We start from the raw sequence: 21,189 nt of genomic DNA on the forward strand, positions 1-21,189 counted from the left end.
AAGAATTGATGCTTTTGAACTTTGGTATTGGAGAAGACTCTTGAGAGTCCCTTGGACTGCAAGGAGATCAAACCAGTCCATCCTATAGGAAACCAGTCTTGAATGTTCATTGGAAGGATGGATGTTGAAGCTGAAACTCCAATACTTGGGGCTATCTGATGGGAAGAGCTGACTCATTTGAAAAGACCTTGATGTTGGGAAAGATTGAAGGTGAGAGGAGAAGGGGACGACAGAGGATGAGGTGGTTGGATGGCACCACCAACTCAATGGACATGAGTCTGAGTAAACTTTGGGATTTGGTGATGGACAGGGAAGCCTGGCATGTTGCCATTCATGGGGTCACAAACAGAAAGACATGACTGAGCCACTGAACTGAACTGAACCTGTTTGCCATGAAGTGATGGGACCAGATTACATGATCTTAGTTCCTTGAATGTTATTTTAAGTCAGATTTTTCACTCTCCTTTTCACTTTCATCAAGAGGCTCTTTAGTTCCTCTTTACTTTCTGCCATTAGAGTGCTATCATCTGCATATATGAGCTTGTTGATATTTCTCCCAGCAATCTTGATTCCAGCTTGTGATTCATCCATCTCTAGGAGCTTCCCTGGTGGCTTCCATTATAACCTTATCAAAATGCCTTGGAAAATAGAGTAATACGCCTTGACTTACTTTGTCTTACTTATTGGATCTCCCACTCATCTCATGAGGATCTCTGGCCTCAGCTAGGATTCGATTACCTCCATTACAAACTTCCACTGATGGTAAAATAAAAAGTCACCTAGGATGTGCTGATACCACTGAGGTTGGAGGTGGTGTCAGTAAATACATGAATATCTCCTTTGACTGTTACTGACCTGAAATACCCATGGGGTTCTGCCTCCATGGCTCAATTTTTCCCATGAGACACTTCCAGTTTGGGTTGGATACCAATGTATAGATTTAATTGTGGATAATACAGTTTAACTATCTGATTGGTTCATTGTTTAAACTGAAATGAGAACTTAAATGCTCATATTCGTACAGAAAATTTCCTGGGTGCATATAGTTATCTACTGCATCCTGCAATTTTTCATTGTGAAATTAACAGAGCCTGGGTTAAAATTCAGTCATTATACTGGACTTTACATCTGGGGCCTTTTAGGACACTACAGAGTCTCAATCTATTGATAGACTTGAAGTTAACAATGGGGAGAGCTTATGCATTAAATTTCCTTTGTGTTCTGCTGTCTCTGTTTTACTAGTTTAATATGGGCACAACACTAAGCATGCATCAAAAGTGCTGTGTACATTGATACTGTCTGGAGACCAATCTCTTTGTGTATTTTAATCAAATTTAAATGGTATACTTAAAAAGAGTATCTTTTGGTATACAGGCATTATGTTTAAAAAAAATAAAGGCTCTATTCAGGGGTATTTTTCAAGTACACTCTACGTAAATAACATAAAGCTGAAGAAGCTCTTAGAAATCTCAGTTGCTTCTACAAGAATCATCTGGAATTTTAAACCTTTTCAAAGTAGCTTTCCAGAATAGTAGCTCTTGTGGGAAACCTAACCAGTCCTTTTACCTGAAATGAAGAAGATAATTTGACCTCTGGAATCTAAGAGCCTTGAAGATTGCCCCAGTTTGTTTGCATGAATTTTCCAGAAACAAAGTTTTTCCTTATCAAATGTGTTTGACCATGAAAGCATATCCACCCTCTGTGTTTAAGTCTTTATACATCATATTTATAATTCTGATCAAAATGGGAAAAGGGCAGGAAAAAGGAGTATTGCATCACCAACTACATCACAAGCAGAATACACTTAGTGCTTAGTGATTTACTGGGAGTTCGAAACGGAGAAGGATAACAATTCTGGAGGAATGAGGGCAGCATGTAGTGCTTTCCTTCTGGGGAAGACAGTGAAGAGCTCTAGAGCTTTCCCAGGTGGCAGGCACCATGATGCAGTCTACCGAACACATTTGGAAATATATTTTGGATGATAGGCTTATACACATTTTCTGCAGCACTCAAGAGAACACTAAGGGGATGACAGAGGATGAGATGGTTGGATGGCATCACCAACTTGATGGACATGAGTTTGAGCAAGCTCGGGAGTTGTTGATGGACAAGGAAGCCTAGTGTGCTAGTCCATGGGGTCACAAAAAGTTCGACATTACTGAGCAACTGAACTGAGCTGATTACATTTATTGGGGAAAAGAATATGAGTGGGGCACACCCAATGGTATGGCAAGATGTCCTGGTAGTCTTGAGTTATTTTGGCCCCAACTCCTTAATGGGAGGAAATCATCTAGACATAAGTGAGGCATGAGTCAATGAGACATGACTACTGAGTTGGTGTAAGTCCTATTCCTATTTTACTGATGAAAATAATTATTTTTAACAAGATTATAATTTTAGTTTAAATTTTGTTTTAAAGTTTAAATAAAATTGAAATAAGCCTTTCAAAACTGAATATTGGAGTATTTCCACTGTTTGCCAGGAAGATATTTATATGAGATGATAGAATGAGATAATGTATTTGAAACTAGCTTTTAAGCTGAAAAGCGTTTTAAAGCTACACATTCTTTTAGTTACCTTTAAAAACAATAGTACTAAAGTCTGCATCATGGTATGGTCTGGCCTACTGTATAGTTACTGGAACATTTCATGTGTTTGATGAGCCCAACATATGATCTGACTGGTAGAGTTAATGTGCTATCATGTTAGATTCTTAAAATAGATTAGTGGGGAGGGGAATGTTCTGTATTGCATTAGTCATACTCCTGGCAGGAAGTTGGAGGCGCTGTCCAAGAGAATAATTGAGAAAAATTTAAGGAAGCAATAGGTAAGCTTAAGTGAAACCAGAAATAGAAAGCATAGTACTCCCAGGCTAATTGTGGGGAGTTGTGGCCACCCTAGGTCACAAGGGAAAGGAGAGGAAGCAGGTACTAGACCTTAGGAAGAGAGTCACAGAGATTTTTGGAAGGGGTATACACCTACTGCCATGTTTGGGAGGATGCCACGGGACTAAAACCCCAATCTCTCTCCACTTTTGTCCTCTAATCTTTCGCTTGTACCTACTACTGGTTGACCCTAATCTTACATCTGGCAGCTGGAGAGCCCATTAATGAAGTTAAATGTCAGCCTCCGCACACACAGAGTGGGGTGGATGTGGCATGGTAAATTAAGACTATAAAAAATAAGAGAAAACTGAATTCAGAATTAGACAAATTTCTGAAATGACCTATGTTAAATATGAAAGTGTGTGTTAAAAATTAAATTTAATTGATATGGATGAGATTAGTTCATTCACTTATTCAGTGAAACTTTAATGAATACCCACTATGTGCTCTTTTCTGTGTTGGGCACTGAGTAAAAGATTTTTTAAATTAATTAGTTGGAGGCTAATTACTTTATAATATGGTAATGGTTTTGCCATATATTGATGGCAGGAGGAGAGGGGGGCCAACAGAGGATGAGATGGTTGGATAGCATCACTGAGTCAATGGACATGAGTTTGAGTAAACTCCAAGAGTTGGTGATGGACAGGGAGGCCTGGCATGCTGCAGTCCATGGGGTTGCAAAGAGTCAGACAAGACTGAGTGACTGAACTGAACTGAATGGACATGAATCAGCCATGGGGGTACATGGGTGTAGATTCCTCACCTCAAGGACTTTATCATTTCATCTGAAATATTGATGTGAATTATCAGCTATTACAACCTCATGCTATAAAAGAGGAAATCAACTAGATGCGAGGAGAATGAACCAAGAGGAGATTTCTAGAAAGAAATGCATGAACCAAGTGTTAAGGAGGCATAGGACCTACAGGACACTAAGCAAGTGAAAGAAGTGACAGTATATGTAGACTGCTGCTAAGTCACTTCAGTTGTGTCCGACTCTGTGCAACCCCATAGACAGCAGCCCACCAGGTTCCTTTGTCCATGGGATTCTCTAGGCAAGAATACTAGAGTGGGTTGCCATTTCCTTTTCCACAGCTGATTATTAGAGAAATGCAAATCAAAACTAGAATGTGTTACTACCTCACACTATACAGTCCATGGAATTCTCCAGGCCAGAATACTGGAGTAGGTAGTCTTTCCATTCTCCTCCATAGGATCTTCCCAACCCAGGGATCGAACCCAGGTCTCCCACATTGCAAGCGGATTCTTTACCAGCTGAGCCACAAGGGAGGCCCATATGTAGACTGAGAGAACATGTAAAGATGCAGCATCTCAGCTCAGGAAACTGGAAGCTTTTCAGTTTTACTGGAAGGAAGGAAAAACCTGGGATAAATATCGCTTGCCTGCATCGTTGAGGTTCTTTGTTTGGTACGTAAACAGTTGTGTTTTGTCTTGAAATGGATGAGGAACGAAGGAGAATTTTAACCAAGGGAAAGGCCAGAGAGATTTCCATTTGAGAAATATAATTGTGGAGGGTATATGCTAGATATATGGGAAGGGTGAGAAAATGGACAGAAAATTAAGAGAATGCTACAAAATCCAAGAAGAGAAAAGTGCCAGAGATTTTGTATCAGTTAGAGTTCTCCAGAGAAACTGAACTAAAGATGTAATCTATAGTTGGCAAGCTAGAGACTCAGGAGAACCTTGGATGTAGTTCCAGTTCAAAGGCCAATAGACCTGAGACCCAGGAAGAGCCTGTGTTTTAGTTTGAATTCAAAGGCAGAAAACACACACACACACACACACACACACACACACACACATTAGTCAGAAAGCAGCAAGGTAAGAATTCCTTCTTACTCTTGGAAGGATCAGTCTTTTTCAGTCTTTTAGTTGTATTCAGGCTTCCATAAATGCATAAAGCCCACCCACATTAAGGAGGGAAAGCTGTTTTACTCACTTTACTACGTGAAGTTGCTCAGTAACCTCTGACTCTTTGCAATCCCATGAACTGCAGCCTACCAGGGTCCTCTGTCCATGGGATTTTCTAGGCAGGAATACTGGAGTGGGTTGCCATTTCCTTCTCCAGGGTATCTTCCCAACCCAGGGATTGAACTCCAGGTCTCCTGCATCACGGGCAGATGCTTTACCCTCTGAGCCACCAGGGAAGCCCACTTACTTTACTGATTCAATGTTAATTCCATTCAGAAACACTCTCACAGATACACCCAGAATAATGTTTAGCCCAATGTCCAGGACATCTTTTGGCTAAGTCAAACTGACACATAAAATTATCCATCACAGGCTTGAAATCAGAAAAATTATGGAAATAGTACAGAATCTATGTTACAGAAATGGGAGATCAAATGCTTCTCAGAGATGATGCCCAAGTGTGATGTCTAAGAGCAGTCTTGAACAACTGGGTAAAATGTGATATCACTGACTACTGTGAGATGCACCTAAGGAAGGATAAATACAGGGGAGTCCGGGTTTGGAAAAACTGAATTAGTGCTTGTGAGGCAGACCAGCATGCAGAAGTTGGCATTAAGATAAAGATGAACTTTACCTGGACATTACAAGCACTCAGATAGACAAATTTCATGTAAGCAATTATTATTAGAACCAAATTATAACCACTCATTATGGGCCTCTTTCACATAATCAAATATGAGAATTTAGAGCACTAAGGTAATGTATTGATGTACCTTTCCCTTTAGAAAAAGAATAAGTAAAATCAATGTTCCACGTACACTGTATAGGTAGATTCATTATATTTTCAAGACATTAATATGTTGAGATTAAAGAATTTTAGCTTAATATTTTTACTTGATATTTTTGTTGGACGCTATAGTTTTTCAACTTTTTATATTTTTCATGCAAGTATTTTGAAACAATAGTAATAACATTGTTTACTTTTGAAACAAATTCAGGTAAATAAATAGCTATTTAATAAAGGATTATTAAAAATCCCTTATTACATTACCTTTTATCCCAAACTGTTTGTGTCTGTGTAGATAGTACTTTCATAATCTTGGACCTTCCTACATGTAAAATTACTGTATTTTAACATACACATTATACTTTTATTAATCACAAACAATAAATATGTAGCTAATTTTTCTTGTGTAACAGCTCTATGAGATAATATGCTACGTGATTATAACAAACAATATCAATACCATTTGCAAAAAATATCATTTTTAACATCATTTGCTAAGTTGAATAAGTTGATGTCGGTTGCTTACTCAACACTTAATTGTACTACAATTCATATTGTAACTTTAAGGCTTTCTGGGTGCCTCCAACTCCCCCTCATTTTTCAGTTTCTGTTCAAGTTCACCCCTTCTGTGGAGCCTACCCTGCTTCCTATAGATGCTGCCAATGCCCTTGTTTCCAAGCTTCTCTAGAACACAATCCACACCAAAAGTGTATCATCTTGACTTTCTGTTTCTTGCATTTAACTCTGAAAGAAGATGGTAATACCTTCGAGGTCAAGGCCTAATCTCTCACTTCACAGTTCATAGCCCCTAGAAACCATTCAATTTTACCTTTTTGTGCTTTGTATATTGGTATATTTATTTATCCTGTGCTGCTGCTGCTGCTGCTAAGTCGCTTCAGTTGTGTCCGACTCTGTGCGGCCCCATAGACGGCAGCCCACTGGGCTCCCCCATCCCTGGGATTCTCCCAGGCAAGAGTAATGGAGTGGGGTGCCATTTCCTTCTCCAATGCATGAAAGCAAAAAGTGAAAGTGAAGTCGCTCAGTCATGTCCTACTCTTAGCGACCCCATGGACTGCAGCCCACCAGGCTCCTCGTCCATGGGATTATCCAGGCAAGAGTACTGGAGTGGGGTGCCATTGCTTTGTCTGATTTATCCTCTACTGTATAAAAAGAATGAAGGAAAATAAATAAGATAATATTGTATATAAGCTATTGCCAAATAGTTTTAAAGTGCAGCAGAAAGTTAAACTTATTGAACACATCATAATTTTGTGCAGAAGAGAAAATGATTTTAGTCAGCATTTTAGAACTTGTGTGGGAAAATATTAGCAGAATTCCTGACTTTTAATCTTGGATCATGATTGAAGTACATGACATAATTTTAATACGGGTATATGGAAATCATTAAAAGAGAAATAATATAAATTTCCTTATTATAGAGAATTTTTTAAGATTTATTTTTTGTGTAAAGTAATAAACTCTCTACACCATATTTCTTCTTATTTTTAAAAATATGTGGAAATAAAAGGAATCCAAACTGGAAAAGAAGACGTAAAACTCACTATTTGCAGATGACATGATTCTCTACATAGAAAACCCTAAAGACTCCACCAGAAAATTACTAGAGCTAATTAATGAATATAGTAAAGTTGCAGGATATATATATAAAATCAACACACAGAAATCCCTTGCATTCCTATACACTAATAATGAGAAAATAGAGAAATTAAGGAAACAATTCCATTCACCATTGCAACGAAAAGAATAAAATACTTAGGAATATATCTACCTAAAGAAACAAAAGACCTATATATAGAAAACTATAAAACGCTGGTGAAAGAAATCAAAGATGCAGAAATATACTGTGTTCAAGGATCAGAAGAATCAATATAGTGAAAATGAGTATACTATCCAAAGCAATCTATAGATTCAGTGCAATTCCTATCAAGCTACCAACGGTGTTTTCTTGTTTTGTTTTGTTTTGTTTTTTCACAGAACTAGAACAAATAATTTTCACAATTTGTATGGAAATACAAAAAACCTTGAATAGCCAAAGCAATCTTGAGAAAGAAGAATGGAACTGGAGGAACCAACCTGACTTCAGGCTCTACTACAAAGCCAGTCATCAAGATACTGTTTTGTGTCTTGTGCGAAATGGTACTGGCACAAAGACAGAAATATAGATCAATGGAACAAAGTAGAAAGCTCAGAGGTAAATCCACGCACCTATGGACACCTTATCTTTGACAAAGGAGGTAAGAATATATAATGGAGAAAAGACAATCTCTTTAACAAGTGGTGCTGGGAAAACTGGTCAACCACTTGTAAAAGAATGAAACTAGAGCTCTTTCTAACACCATACACAAAAATAAACTCAAAATGGATTAAAGATCTAAAATATAAGACCAGAGACTATAAAACTCCTAGAGGAGAACATAGGCAAAACACTCTCCAACATAAATCACAGCAGGATCTTCTATGACCCACCTCCAAGAACAGTGGAAATAAAAGCAAAAATAAACAAATGGGACCTAATTAAAAGCTTCTGCACAACAAAGGAAACTATAAGCAAGGTGAAAAGTCAGCCTTCAGAATGGGAAAAAATAATAGCAAAGGAAGCAACTGACAAAGAATTAATTTCAAAAATATACAGGCAACTCCTGCAACTCAATTTCAGAAAAATAAACAACCCAATCAAAAAATGGGCCAAAGACCTAAACAGACATTTCTCCAGAGAAGACATACAGATGGCTAACAAACACATGAAAAGATGCTCAACATCACACATTATCAGAGAAATGCAAATCAAAACCACAATGAGGTACCATTTCATACCAGTCAGAATGGCTGCTATCCAAAAGTCTACAAGCAATAAATACTGGAGAGGGTGTGGAGAAAAGGGAACCCTCTTTCACTGTTGGTGGGAATGCAAACTAGTACAGCTACTATGGAGAACAGTGTGGCGATTCCTTAAAAAACTGGAAATAGAACTGCCATACGATCCAGCAATCCCACTGCTGAGCATACACACAGAGGAAACCAAAATTGAAAGAGACACATGTACCCCAATGTTCATCTCAGCACTGTTTATAATAGCCAGGACATGGAAGCAACCTAGATGTCTAACGGCAGACAAATGGACAAGAAAACTGTGGTACATATACACAATGGACTATTACTCAGCCATTAAAAAGAATACATTTGAATTAGTTCTAATGAGGTGGATGAAACTGGAGCCTGTTATACAGAGTGAAGTAAGCCAGAAAGAAAAACACCAATACAGTATATTAACACATATATATGGAATTTAGAAAGATGGTAACGATAATCCTGTACACGAGACAGCAAAAGAGACACAGATGTATAGAACGGTCTTTTGGACTCTGTGGGAGAGGGCAAGGGTGGGATGATTTGGGAGAATGGCATTGAAACATGTATAATATCATTTGTGTAACAAATCACCAGTTCAGGTTCAACGCATGATACAGGATGCTTGGGGCTGGTGCACTGGGAAGACCTAGAGGGATGGTACAGGGAGGGAGGTGGGAAGGGGTTCAGGATGGGGAACACATATGTACACCCGTGGCGGATTCATGTTGATGTATGGCAAAACCAATACAATATTGTAAAGTAAAAAAAAAAAAAATTTGGATACATTTACATAAAACTAATAGACATATTTTTTGCTATTTTAATTCCTTTGCAGATTTTATAGGATAGTATGTATCTACATAGACCTGTAGATAATTATTTCTAAACATAAAGCACCTATGTTCTCATATTCATTACAAAGTAAACATTTTATAAACTGAATTCCAGATTTTGGTTTTCTTCAGTAGTAAAAAAAAAAAAAAAAAAGGTGTTTGAAAAGACTAGAGATTAGGAAATAATTCAGTTCCTGTAAACCAAGATAACTATTTCCTGGTGTATAAATTTCTTCAGCTTTACTGAAGACTGATATTTTGCTTCTATGGATATGAATATTGATCAATGACATAAATCTCTCTATGGGACACACCTAAATTCCATTAAAATTTAAGAAAAAATTTATTTCTCATTTTGTTGATATTTTAAAGCATAATTTTCATTTTAAAATGGTTAACTATCCTTTATCCTCTCTAAAGTATTCTTGGATCTTGTTTCTGATGAAATTTTAGGTAAGGAAGATCATTTTCACACGCAAACTCTTTTGTCCTCATTTATAGAAATGTTATTTTCAAATAGGACACATGATATACGGAGAGTAAAATTTAAATACAAATATCTAGGCAGAACTATGTATCCTACTCTGTTCTTACTGATTTTCATTTGTTATTAATCATTTAGTTAATCTAATCATTGCTGTCTGGGCAAAGTTCAATAGAAAAAAAAATCAAGCTCACCTTCATTGGCAAGACCCCATTTATCTTTTCAATTTTCCCTGCTTTCTTGTCTCCTCCTTACCTAGAAGAATGATTGAGAAAAAAATTCATATCACAGTGTGATGCTGCCGGTGTGTATAAAAAACCCTCGACAGTCATTTTCCCATCAGCAGTTTCCCTGCTGGCCAGCTTCTAAGTCTGACCCCTCCCCTTCTCCTAGGGTAGCTGGCTGTTAGATGTTTACTGATTAATTTGCATCAAATGTTCTCCTAGCAACCAATGCTAGGATAGGATTAGATACTTTTGTAAAACACTATTTTCTGTTAAAGAAGCTTAGACTTTCTAAAACACCATGAACAGAAATGAATAGTCTTTAGCAAAGCTATAACATGATTACTTCATATGTTTAAAAGATATTTCAGTCAATTACCATTTACTATTGCTTTTACTTGTGAAAATCAGTCATTTTTTATTTAAAAGTTTACATTTGTGGACACACGCCTATTTATAACACAGATAATCTTGACACTGGAGGATTACATATTATGTATTTTAAATAAATCCAGAATTTATGTCATTTTGTAATTGTCAGTGCAAGACATAGAAAACGAATAGGTCTGGTTTCTATAGCCAGTTTAGTTATATAGACTATAGTAAATTTTCTTAGAACACTGTAATTAATTCTCATTTCTGAACAAAAATGATATGAAACCCCAAATTTTCAATTAAGATTTACTCTACTAGAAAATTAATGTATATATTTTTCTCTACTGAATGTTTATGTGTAAATTCCAATAATGAATACTATTATCAAAGTATTATTTGATGGAGAGTAAATATAAGAGAAATTATAACACTTAGTGAATAATTTCAGTAACATCAAACAAACTAACCAACTGTATACAATGATTATTTTAACAAGTTGTTGAAATGAGAAGGAAATATTTTATTGTGTCTCATTAAGATTTTAATCTAGCAGAGAACAAGCCCAGATCAATAATATTTATTCAGTTAAGAATAAAAATGATAATGTTTTACAATTTAAAAAATCTAAGATTCAAAAATAAAACCCTGTAGTTGAATCATTTGATGAAGATAATAGAATATTTCCTCAGAGGTAAGAATAAAGCAGCAATTTTTCCATAAGAAAAAATAATTTATAAATTCAGTTGTGATAGAATATTAGAGACTATCATTTCCACAATTTTTCTTTTTCACTAATTGTTTATTTTTTTCAGTGAAGGTATTTCTTAAACTTTCTATGAGTTTTTAAGAAATCTGAATTGCAAACATTAACCATTTATCCTGTTCTTAGACTTTTTATATTAGAAATCTAATTGAAATTTTAGAAATTACAGGTATAGGTACAGATACTACAGTGTCTTAGCATCTTGACAGATCATTGCAAAGCAACACTTTTTTTTTTTTTTTTTTTTACTTTCAGGGTATCAGAGATGTGGAAACTCCTATTTACTGAAGCCTATTCTGTGCCAGGTGAATTGCAAGGATTTTTAAGAGAACACTTCCTATTATACTTTTCGAAACAGTTGAGACATGTCAATATCCCCAAATTATAGATCTTGTCTGAGATTTAGATATATTAAATAGCTTTCTAAAAATCACAAAGTAAGCAAAGTTAAGTTAAAACTCATGTGTGGGGGCCCAAATCTGATATCTTTTCACTACATCAAACAGCCTCCCATAGTTATGAAGATGAAGCCACTCTTCACCCTTCAAGCCTCTGGCACTTTGTTGATGCCTGTGTTTCCCAAATCCCTCTTGCAGACTTGGTCAGGACTTTGAAGACTACTTACTTCTCTCTAGTGGCTTATCAAAACTCTCACCATTTTCAGAGAACAATGGCAAAAGATTAAACAAAACTACATAGAAATATGAATGACTAAATAATCAACTTAGATGTTTACCTTCAGGTAGAGAATAAAATGGAGTTTGCATGGAGATACTTAATGGGCTGCCCTGCTGGCTCAGTAAACACAGAAAAGACATGGGCTGGATCTCTGGGTTGGGAAAATCCGCTGGAGAAACGGCAACCCACCCCAGTATTCTTGCCTGGGAAATCACATGGACAGAGAAGCCTTGAAGGCTGCAGTCCATGGGGTTACAAAGAGTCAGACATGACTTAGTAACTAAACAATAAAAACAACTGAGTGTGTGGGTATAAAAGAGAGAATGTTTCTTATAAATTCATACACACACACACATACACTGTCTCTCAAGGTTGCTTTTCTTCTCCCTCTTTGCATAGCCTTCTGTAAGAAACGCTTCGCTAACGAGATTTGAGGGATAAATGTCCTTGATATCCATGCACTGACCAGTCAAAGGGTCCCAGATCAATCCTCTGGGTTAAGCCATTGGCCCTTGTTAAAACGATGGCTATGTTTATAATGAATGAGAAAATGTAGAAAGAGAATAAACTGTTGTCATACTTCTAGGTTCCGATTCCCAGTTGAGTAGCAGCAAGCATGAGATTTAGACAGAAGTTTTGGGAAATTTTATTATTATAAATATGCCTATTCAGTGATGTCACCTACATCTTGAAAAATACATCAAGAAACATGTGCTAAGTGCCTACTTGCAAAACACTGGCAAAAAATAACAGCCAAAACTGCTACAAGAGGATGCAACACTAAAGGATAAAGTGATACTTTATATATGCTCTTTGTATCAAAAAATGAAAGGTAAAATTGAAAGCTTAAGCTCTCTCTATAGGGCTTAATATGACACCCTTACAAAAGATGGAAAGGGAAAATGACACCCAGTAGGAATAGTAAAGGGAATGAAACAAAATAAATACTAAAATAAATTCTGGAGAATATACTGCAATACCAAGAATTCAATATTTAAGAATTTGAGAGAAAAAATAATGGGAGTATGGTGTTAATTGTTTATGAACATGCAAAAGTGAAAAAAAAAAAAGTCCCTCTGCAGTGACCTGGAAGAAGTGGGTTAGAAAAAGAAATCTTTTTAGAAACAGACCTCCTTGTGACTGTCCCCAACCCACTGGCACAACTGTATATGTTTCACCAGAAATGCTATATAATTTTAAGCAAATTATATTTCTCAAAGCATTAAAAATCTTTTTACATTGAGAATACTATTCCTTGTGCATTCTGATACACTGTTTATACCCAGTGCGGCTTTTGTTTAAGAATGACAGTGGCTGGTAAATTAGCCCCATCTGTGTATTTCCACAGAAGCCATTCTCACTGAATGATTTTCCTTGTCACGAGGAATTCAGGAGCTTTTGATTCAGGTAAATGCATCTCTCCACTCCACCACCCACAGCATCCTCATTTCTCTACTCTAATGCCTACATAACTCTGAGTTCTTCACTCCAATTCCTGCCATCATCACTGGTACCTTCAGCCCATGTGATCAACTCATCCAACAACCCAAACTGGTAACTCTTCTTCTGATTGCGCTACATCTATAATTATGATAACTTGAGCAAACTCAAGCATCAGCACACCTAGGCTCTGGAAATGGCTTTCTATGAAATAATAAATTCGTAAGTCTTACTCTCTGATTATAATTCTGCATCATTTCAGCTATACCTGGACTTTAAGGTTTCTGATTCCACACTCCTACCCTTTCCTCCCAGTATATTAGCTCACCGTGAGTGCCCTGCTCTCTTTAACTGGCCTCAAGATGGTCCAGTTTAGACAGTCCTACACCTCCACCCAAAGAATTCAACCCAACACGTTTGCTGTTTCCAGACCTGGGTTGCTCGTGGGATACTCTTTTTACAAACATCATCCCTAATTTCTGCCTGGCCAAAGCAGCTATGGCTGTCCTTCACCCATCAGTAGTCACCTGCTTGGTATTCAGAATAGTCATTCAAGACAGTTACCGTTAGCCTCAAAAACTTTACCTGGTGGTTTGCCAGTACATGTTCAATCAACAGCTCTTTGCAAAACAAAACAAACAAACAAAAAAAGCCCTGATTTGCAGCATTTGTTGATCTTTAAGTCACAGATACTTCCATCAAGGTTCATTTTAAGGGAACAACCATGCCACTAAAAGCAGAGTGAAGAGCAATGTTGTCAGTAGCACATCTTTTAAGTGCTAGATACATTATTGTACTGTTTTTAGATACAATATACAAAAATAACATGGGGAGCACAGAAATAGAGAGGAAGTGATGAATGTTAAAGATTTATTCCCTTTGTTTTACTATAATTCGACTGTACATGTATGTAATTTGTGCTGTAATAATGGTAATTTTTGCAACTGACTCACAACAAAATTCCTGAAAACTCAGCATTTAGCTCTTGCCAGTCCATGCTAGGGCTTCCCAAATGGCACCAGTGATAGAGAACCTGAATGCCAGTGAGGCAGACACAAGAGACACAAGTTCAATCCCTGGGTCAGGAAGATCCCCTGGAGGAGAACATGGTAACCCACTCCAGGACTCCTGCCTGGTGAATCCCCATGGACAGAGGAGCCTGGTGGGTTACAGTCCATAGGGTCGCAAAGAATTAGCTGAAGTGACTAAGCAAGCATGCACACACAGCCCATGCTAGCCAGTGGCAGAACATCATTGTTTCTCCCATCTCAAACCATTTCTCTTTGCCAATGATCCTGCCTCATACTTTACTGAGAAAAGAGACGGTACACAATATCCTTAATTTCTTGCCCCTATATCTACAATTCCCACCCCCCTCCACACACACACACCTCATAGCTTGCAGGATATTACTTCTCTGAACCCGGGTCCTTAGCAATGAGAGCGTGGAGTCTTAACCACTAACCCACCAGGGAATTCCCAAAATTTCTTTGCAGTTCTACTCACTCTGACCTCATTTCCAGCTGCTTCAGAAGTGTCCTTTATTCTGTTCAAGATGTTTACCTTAGTTATAATATCCTTCCCACTAACCCCAGAACTATGTATCCTTGGCATTTCCTCTCTCCTATATTTTCAAATGGGTTTCCCTGGTAGCTCAGCTGGTAAAGAATCTGCCTGCAATGTAGGAGACCCCTGTTCAATCCCTGGGTTGGGAAGATCCCTTGGAGAAGGGATAGGCTATCCACTTCAGTATTTTCAAAGTCTCTCTCTCCTAGCTCCATTGAATATGAATAAGCATATTCAAGATGCCCCATCAGTGAAATTAAAAACATCTCTTGACCCCGACTCTTTGTCTACCTTTCAGTTCAGTTCAGTCGCTCAGTCGTGTCCGATTCTTTGCGACCCCATGAATTGCAGCACGCGAGGCCTTCCTGTCCATCACCAACTCCCGGAGTTCACTCAGACTCACGTCCAAGTCAGTGATGCCATCCAGCCATCTCATCCTCTATCATCCCCTTCTCCTCCTGCCCCCAATCCCTCCCAGCATCAAAGTCTTTTCCAGTGAGTCAACTCTTCGCATGAAGCGGCCAAAGTACTGGAGTATCTACCTTTAGCCATCTGCATTTTTCATATGTGCATATCATCTTAGAGATTTCCTAGGAAGAACAATGCTCATTAGCAGTTTCTAAATCCTTAGCCTTGTTATTGCTTTTTTCCTGATGTGTTACATTACTACAACAAAATATTATGAACCTCCTCCAAAATTTCAAAATTTAAAGCTTTTTTTTTCAGTTCTCAGATTTTTTAAGATTACTTCAGTACTTGACCATATTGTACATTCCCTCTTAAACTGACACTCCTCTGACTGTTGTTTGGTCTTGACAATCTGAAAACCTGTGAAAAAACCGACAGGGCATCCCTGCAAGGACCGCCTGATCAACCCGATCACCATGCAGGTGGGAAGATGCTAAAAAAGAACACTGATTATTTGCTGCAGCAGAAGCTAAGGAGAACTTAGTCTTTCTGTACCTAAGGAGTAGATAAACTCTTTTCTGTTATCTTGAGAGGGGATGGTCAGTTAGCAAAATATCTGGCTCCTATGTCAATCCTTATTTATGGGATGATGGTGCTTTTGCATCCTAGCTATTGGACCTGGAACACAATATTTTGACAGAAGAAAATGGTACATCTAAGGAGACCCACAAAGAGGGGAAGATATTCAGAACACTCAAAAAAGGTGACTCCTGAAAGCAAAACTACACCTTGAATAAAAAATCAGATCACTCAAGCAGATTTAAATTTAATATTTGTGTACACACACACACACAGACACACTTTGGACAACTGTATGTTGCCAAAAATCAATGATCTCGAATTAGCCTGGTAGCTCAATTTTCTTACTGTAAACCTAACCCAGGAGACATAAGGATGGTGATGGATCCTGAAGCCTATTATGAAAACTGTGAGAAACCCTGGGGAAAATAAAATGTGGTTGGGTTCTAACATCAGAGAAAACCAGTAACTTCAAATAGAAGAGGACCACATAGCAAAGGCTCATATGAAGGACAAATACCAGAAAGATAACATTAAATACTGCCTCAAACTAGAGAATAGGAAAGTATTAAGTGTTAGTAGGAGGGTAATGCTGGTCTAGAGAGTAATCTAGCAATCTTAAATGAAATCAAATATTTAAATACCTAAAGTAAAAGTATTAGTTGCTCAGTTGTGTCCAACTCTTTGCGACCCTATGGACCCTATGTAGCCCTCCAGCCTCCTCTGTCCATGGAATTCTCCAGGCAAGAACACTGGAATGGGTAGCCATTCCCTTCTCCAGGGAATCTTTGCAATCTAGGGACCAAACCTGGGTCTCCTGCATTGCAGGCAGGTCCTTTATCATCTGAGCTACCGGGGAATCTGAATGACTCCTCCATTCTGCTTCTGAGTAGATCAGGGCCACAGCATACAGTAGTTTGTGGGCCTTGCAATTCAGGGAGTATCTTTCATATGTAAATATAATGCAAATATATCTTACATATAAATATACCTGAATTTTACAGATGTACACTGTTCAAACAAATGTTAAGCTGCTAAGTTTATAACTAATTAAAAGATAGAATAAATGCATGAAAAACCTTTTCATAGAAAATACATATAACTAATTGAAATAGTTGTTTTATGCATTCCTGATAAAATACTAGGAATTTTTTTGCCTAACATAAGTTGTCATTGCAAGTTATCTGTTAAGGTAAGAAATCTTTAAAAATGCATGGAGGCAATGAAAGAGATAATTTTTTTCAATCAGGTATATTATACACAAAATTGTATTCTTTCTTCTCTTATTTCTTGAATTATTTTGTTTTGACCTATCAATGAGATTTTTTTCCCCCTGACCTCTCATAATTCGATAGCTGGGATCCAGAAAAATAGCTGTTTCCATCTGTTCCTCTCAGAGTGATCAATATTTAGTTAAGTTCATGCATAATAATGGATATATATCTCCCAGAACGTGCTTTGTCAAATTTTGGTATATAATTTTGTCCAGGATCAGGACCTTGACAGAAGGGTATCTGCATTTTCATTTCATTTTACAAGGGATGTGGGAATGCTGACTATCTCCTTTCTACTTTTTTCCCCATATTATTGCTTTGTAAAGGGAAGCGTTCTGCCACAGTGAAATAGACATGTGTTTCAGAAAATTCTCCCTTTAGGCCCAAACATGGGCTAACTTCAATAAATGAAAGTGGCACAGTCTACAGAAATGGTTTCTCACTAAGTACTTGAGTTGAATCAGCTTTTTAGATGCCTCCAAATTTTTAAGGGATGCAAAAGAAAAAGCTTTACTCTAGCATCAAGAAAACACTTTACCACAGATAATTGTCCCATTCAATTTGCATTTGAATGCATACTAAACTAAAAAATAGCAACATTCAGGAGGCCAACCTGAAGGAAGACTTCCGATCAAGTAATAAAGTGAAAGGTGAACAGTGAGAGAGGAAGAAGGGCTGTGAAGAAGGGCTGCAAAGTAGGGCTTAGTGGAGTAGATAGTTCGGTTGCAAAATCCCAAGTTCAATGTATCAACCTTTCTTCCTGTATTACTACCAGCTCCTCTTCTGCGAGGGAAAAAAAAAAAAAAATTCCAGACAGCCTAAGAAATCAGCCGACAAACCTCATTATTGATGGCGTCAGGTGGTAGATCAATGCCAGAGGAAAATCAATGGTAAAAATATTTTTCAGTGGTGCATACAGATGAAGAGCCACAGCAGCGTTCCTTGATGGAAACCACAGAAGTCTGCAGTCACCCCTGAGAGTCGCTCCTTCATAGAAGGCAAGAACTTACCTGGTGCTCTAAAGATACTAATTTGGCCCATGTGATTTCCTGTGTTGTAGAATGTGTAATTATTTGCTATGAAAAGGGGAAAAAATGTGCAGATTCCACTGAAAGTAAAATGTAATTTCTCATGTAGCATTTTGTTTTATGGTTATTAACTGCACGTGTACATGCATGCTAAGTTGCTCCAGTAACGCCCAGCTCTTTGCAACCTTATGAACTGTAGCCCACCAGGTTCCTCTGTCCATAGGATTCTCTGGGCAAGAATACTAGAGTAGGTTGACATGCCCTCCTTCAGGGGATCTTCCCGATCCTGGGATCGATCCTATGGCTCCTGCATTGCAGGCAGACTCTTTACCACTGAGCCATCAGGGAAGCCCATTAACTACATATATATGGCTGTTTCATAAATTTAAAGATCAGAAAGCTTAAGAGCTATAAAGCATGCTTAAATGAAAGAGCATGTCAATTTTACATTTGGAGAGAGAATAATTGTGAAAATAACTTTCTCATACAAAAAGATAAAGTTCTAGAAAAATTTTATGCCCCAGGATGCTTTAATAAGCATTTAAGAATAGGAGAATGAAAAAATAAATAAATAAAAATTTTTAAAAAAAAGAATGGGAGAATGGTAGTGAAGTGGTTTTAAAGAACAACCCTGATTTTTGTCCTCTAGTGCCAAATACCCTTACACTTTGTAACAATTTTCTTTCTAAATTATAGACCCGATCCAGTCAGAGCACTCCTGCCCCAAAGCTTGTGGGTCCTAGGAAGAAGCTATCAGACTAGGATAACAGTGAGATGGGGAGTTGGTGAAAGGATATCACTATAGTCAAGTTTACTCTCTGGTTAATGTAACATAACTTTAAATGCTTATTTATGCAGATGTCTTTCAAGGTTCTGAGAAGTGCACTAAAATTCTTATACACAATATTCTGAACTCCCTCTTTCCCAAAATTGTATGTTTTCATCAGTCAAAAAATTTGGATTTCCTTTTGAGTGTTACCCATTCGAAGCTCACAGAAAAGAGCATATTTCACAGTAAACAAAGGAGGACCTATTTTTCTGCTAGTACTGCATCTTCATCAGGAGAGAAAAACTATCTTCTGGAGATAGGCTACATGAACTTCACCAAGGAGAGGAAATGCCAAAACTCATTTCAAAGTAAAACAGGATTCAAACAAGTCTGCATTTACAAATAAGGTACAGTTTACTATTATTGCTATAAGTAATTTGTAAGCTCCATAACTTTTCCGAGTTTGTGTGTGTGTGTGTGTATATGTATTATACTAGCCTGTTTTCACATACTGATTTACAGTAAAACACCCAAAGTTGTTTTTAAGGCTGTGAAGAGCCTGGAAGCCTCTGTACTTCCCGAAGACAGTCTTAGATGAATAGGGCTAGAAAAGGCAGTGGCAGAAACTCAAAGGAGGAAAATAAACTGATGAGGTCTAAGAATTTATAGGAAGATGGAAGCAAGGTCAGAAAAAGCAAGGTCAGAAGAGCTGAAAACACTGGAACCAACATGGATACTCTTAACATCTTACTTAGGTCGACCCATTGGGAAATCTCATAGACTCTTACTCAAATATTTCCAAGGAACAGTTTCTTTTCCCCTATTCTACCACTACCAAACTGCTCCCAAACCATTATCCTTGCCTGTCTAATTATTTCATTTCAGCTGTCTCCTAACTACCCTCTCTAATTCTATACCCTCATCCCCAACTCCCCTGCTTATTCTCTGCATATACCAGTCAAAGACAATCTTTGGAAATAGAAGTCAGATCATGCCATTCTCTGCTTAGACTAAAATTGAGTCCTAGAAATGGCCTATAAGGTCCTTTGTGGTCTTCATATCAAATCTTACTCCTCTATCATCTTTCTGCCTTACTCTTTATTTTTTTGTCTCCTGATTACTCTGTCCCAGCAATGCTGGCCTCCTTGCTGCTTCTTGAGCATATCAACCTCAGAGTCTTTCCACTTGCTATTCTCTTCAGATATTCACAGAGGTCATTTCCTTTCTCCTTCAGGTTTGACTCACATTACCTTTTAACTAACAGCCCCTTTAGTCATCATATCTTAAATTTCTTTAATATTACCCATCTGTCTTCCTTTATTTTTCACAATAGCATTTACTATCATCTATAACTATACATTTTCTGTTCAGATCAGTTCAGTTCAGTTCAGTCACTCAGTCATGTCTGACTTTTTGCAAACCCATGGAGTGCAGCCTGCCAGGACTCCCTGTCCATTACCAACTCCCAGGGTTTACTCAAACTCATGTCCATTGAGTCAGTGATGCATTCCAACAATCTCATCCTCTGTTGTCCCCTTCTCCTTCCACCCTCAATCTTTCCAAGCATCAGGGTCTTTTCAATGAGTCAACTCTTCACATCAGGTGGCCAAAGTTTTGGAGCTTCAGCTGCAACATCAGTCTTTCCAATGAATATTCAGGACTGATTTCCTTTAGGATGAACTGGTTGGATCTCCTTGCAGTCCAAGGGACTCTCAAGAGTCTTCTCCAACATCACAGTTCAAAAGCATCAATTCTTCAGCACTCAGTTTTCTTTGTAGTTCAATTTCACATCTATACATGACCACTGGAGAAACCATAGCCTTGACTAGACGGACATTGGTTGTCAAAGTAAAGTCTCTGCTTTTTACTATGCTGTCTAAGTTAGTCATAACTTTTCTTCCAAGGAATAGGTGTTTTAATTTCATGGCTGCCGTCACCATTTGCAATGATTTTGGAGCCCCAAAAACTAAAGTCTGCCACTGTTTCTCCATCTATTTGCCATGAAGTGATGGGACCGGATGAAATGATCTTTTTCTAAATGCTGAGCTTTAAGTCAACTTTTTCACTCTCCTCTTTCACTTTCATCAAGAGGCTTTTAGTTCCTCTTCACTTTCTGCCATAAGGGTGGTGTCATCTGCATATCTGAGGTTATTGATATTTCTCCCAGCAATCTTGATTGCAGCTTGTGTTTCTTCCAGTCCAGCGTTTCTCATGATGTACTCTGCATAGAAGTTAAATAAGCAGGGTGACAATATACAGCCTTGACGTACTCCTTTTCCTATTTGGAACCAGT

Source organism: Ovis aries, chromosome 8 (assembly GCF_016772045.2).
Source record: "Ovis aries strain OAR_USU_Benz2616 breed Rambouillet chromosome 8, ARS-UI_Ramb_v3.0, whole genome shotgun sequence".
In the NCBI taxonomy this organism is placed as follows: domain Eukaryota; kingdom Metazoa; phylum Chordata; class Mammalia; order Artiodactyla; family Bovidae; genus Ovis; species Ovis aries.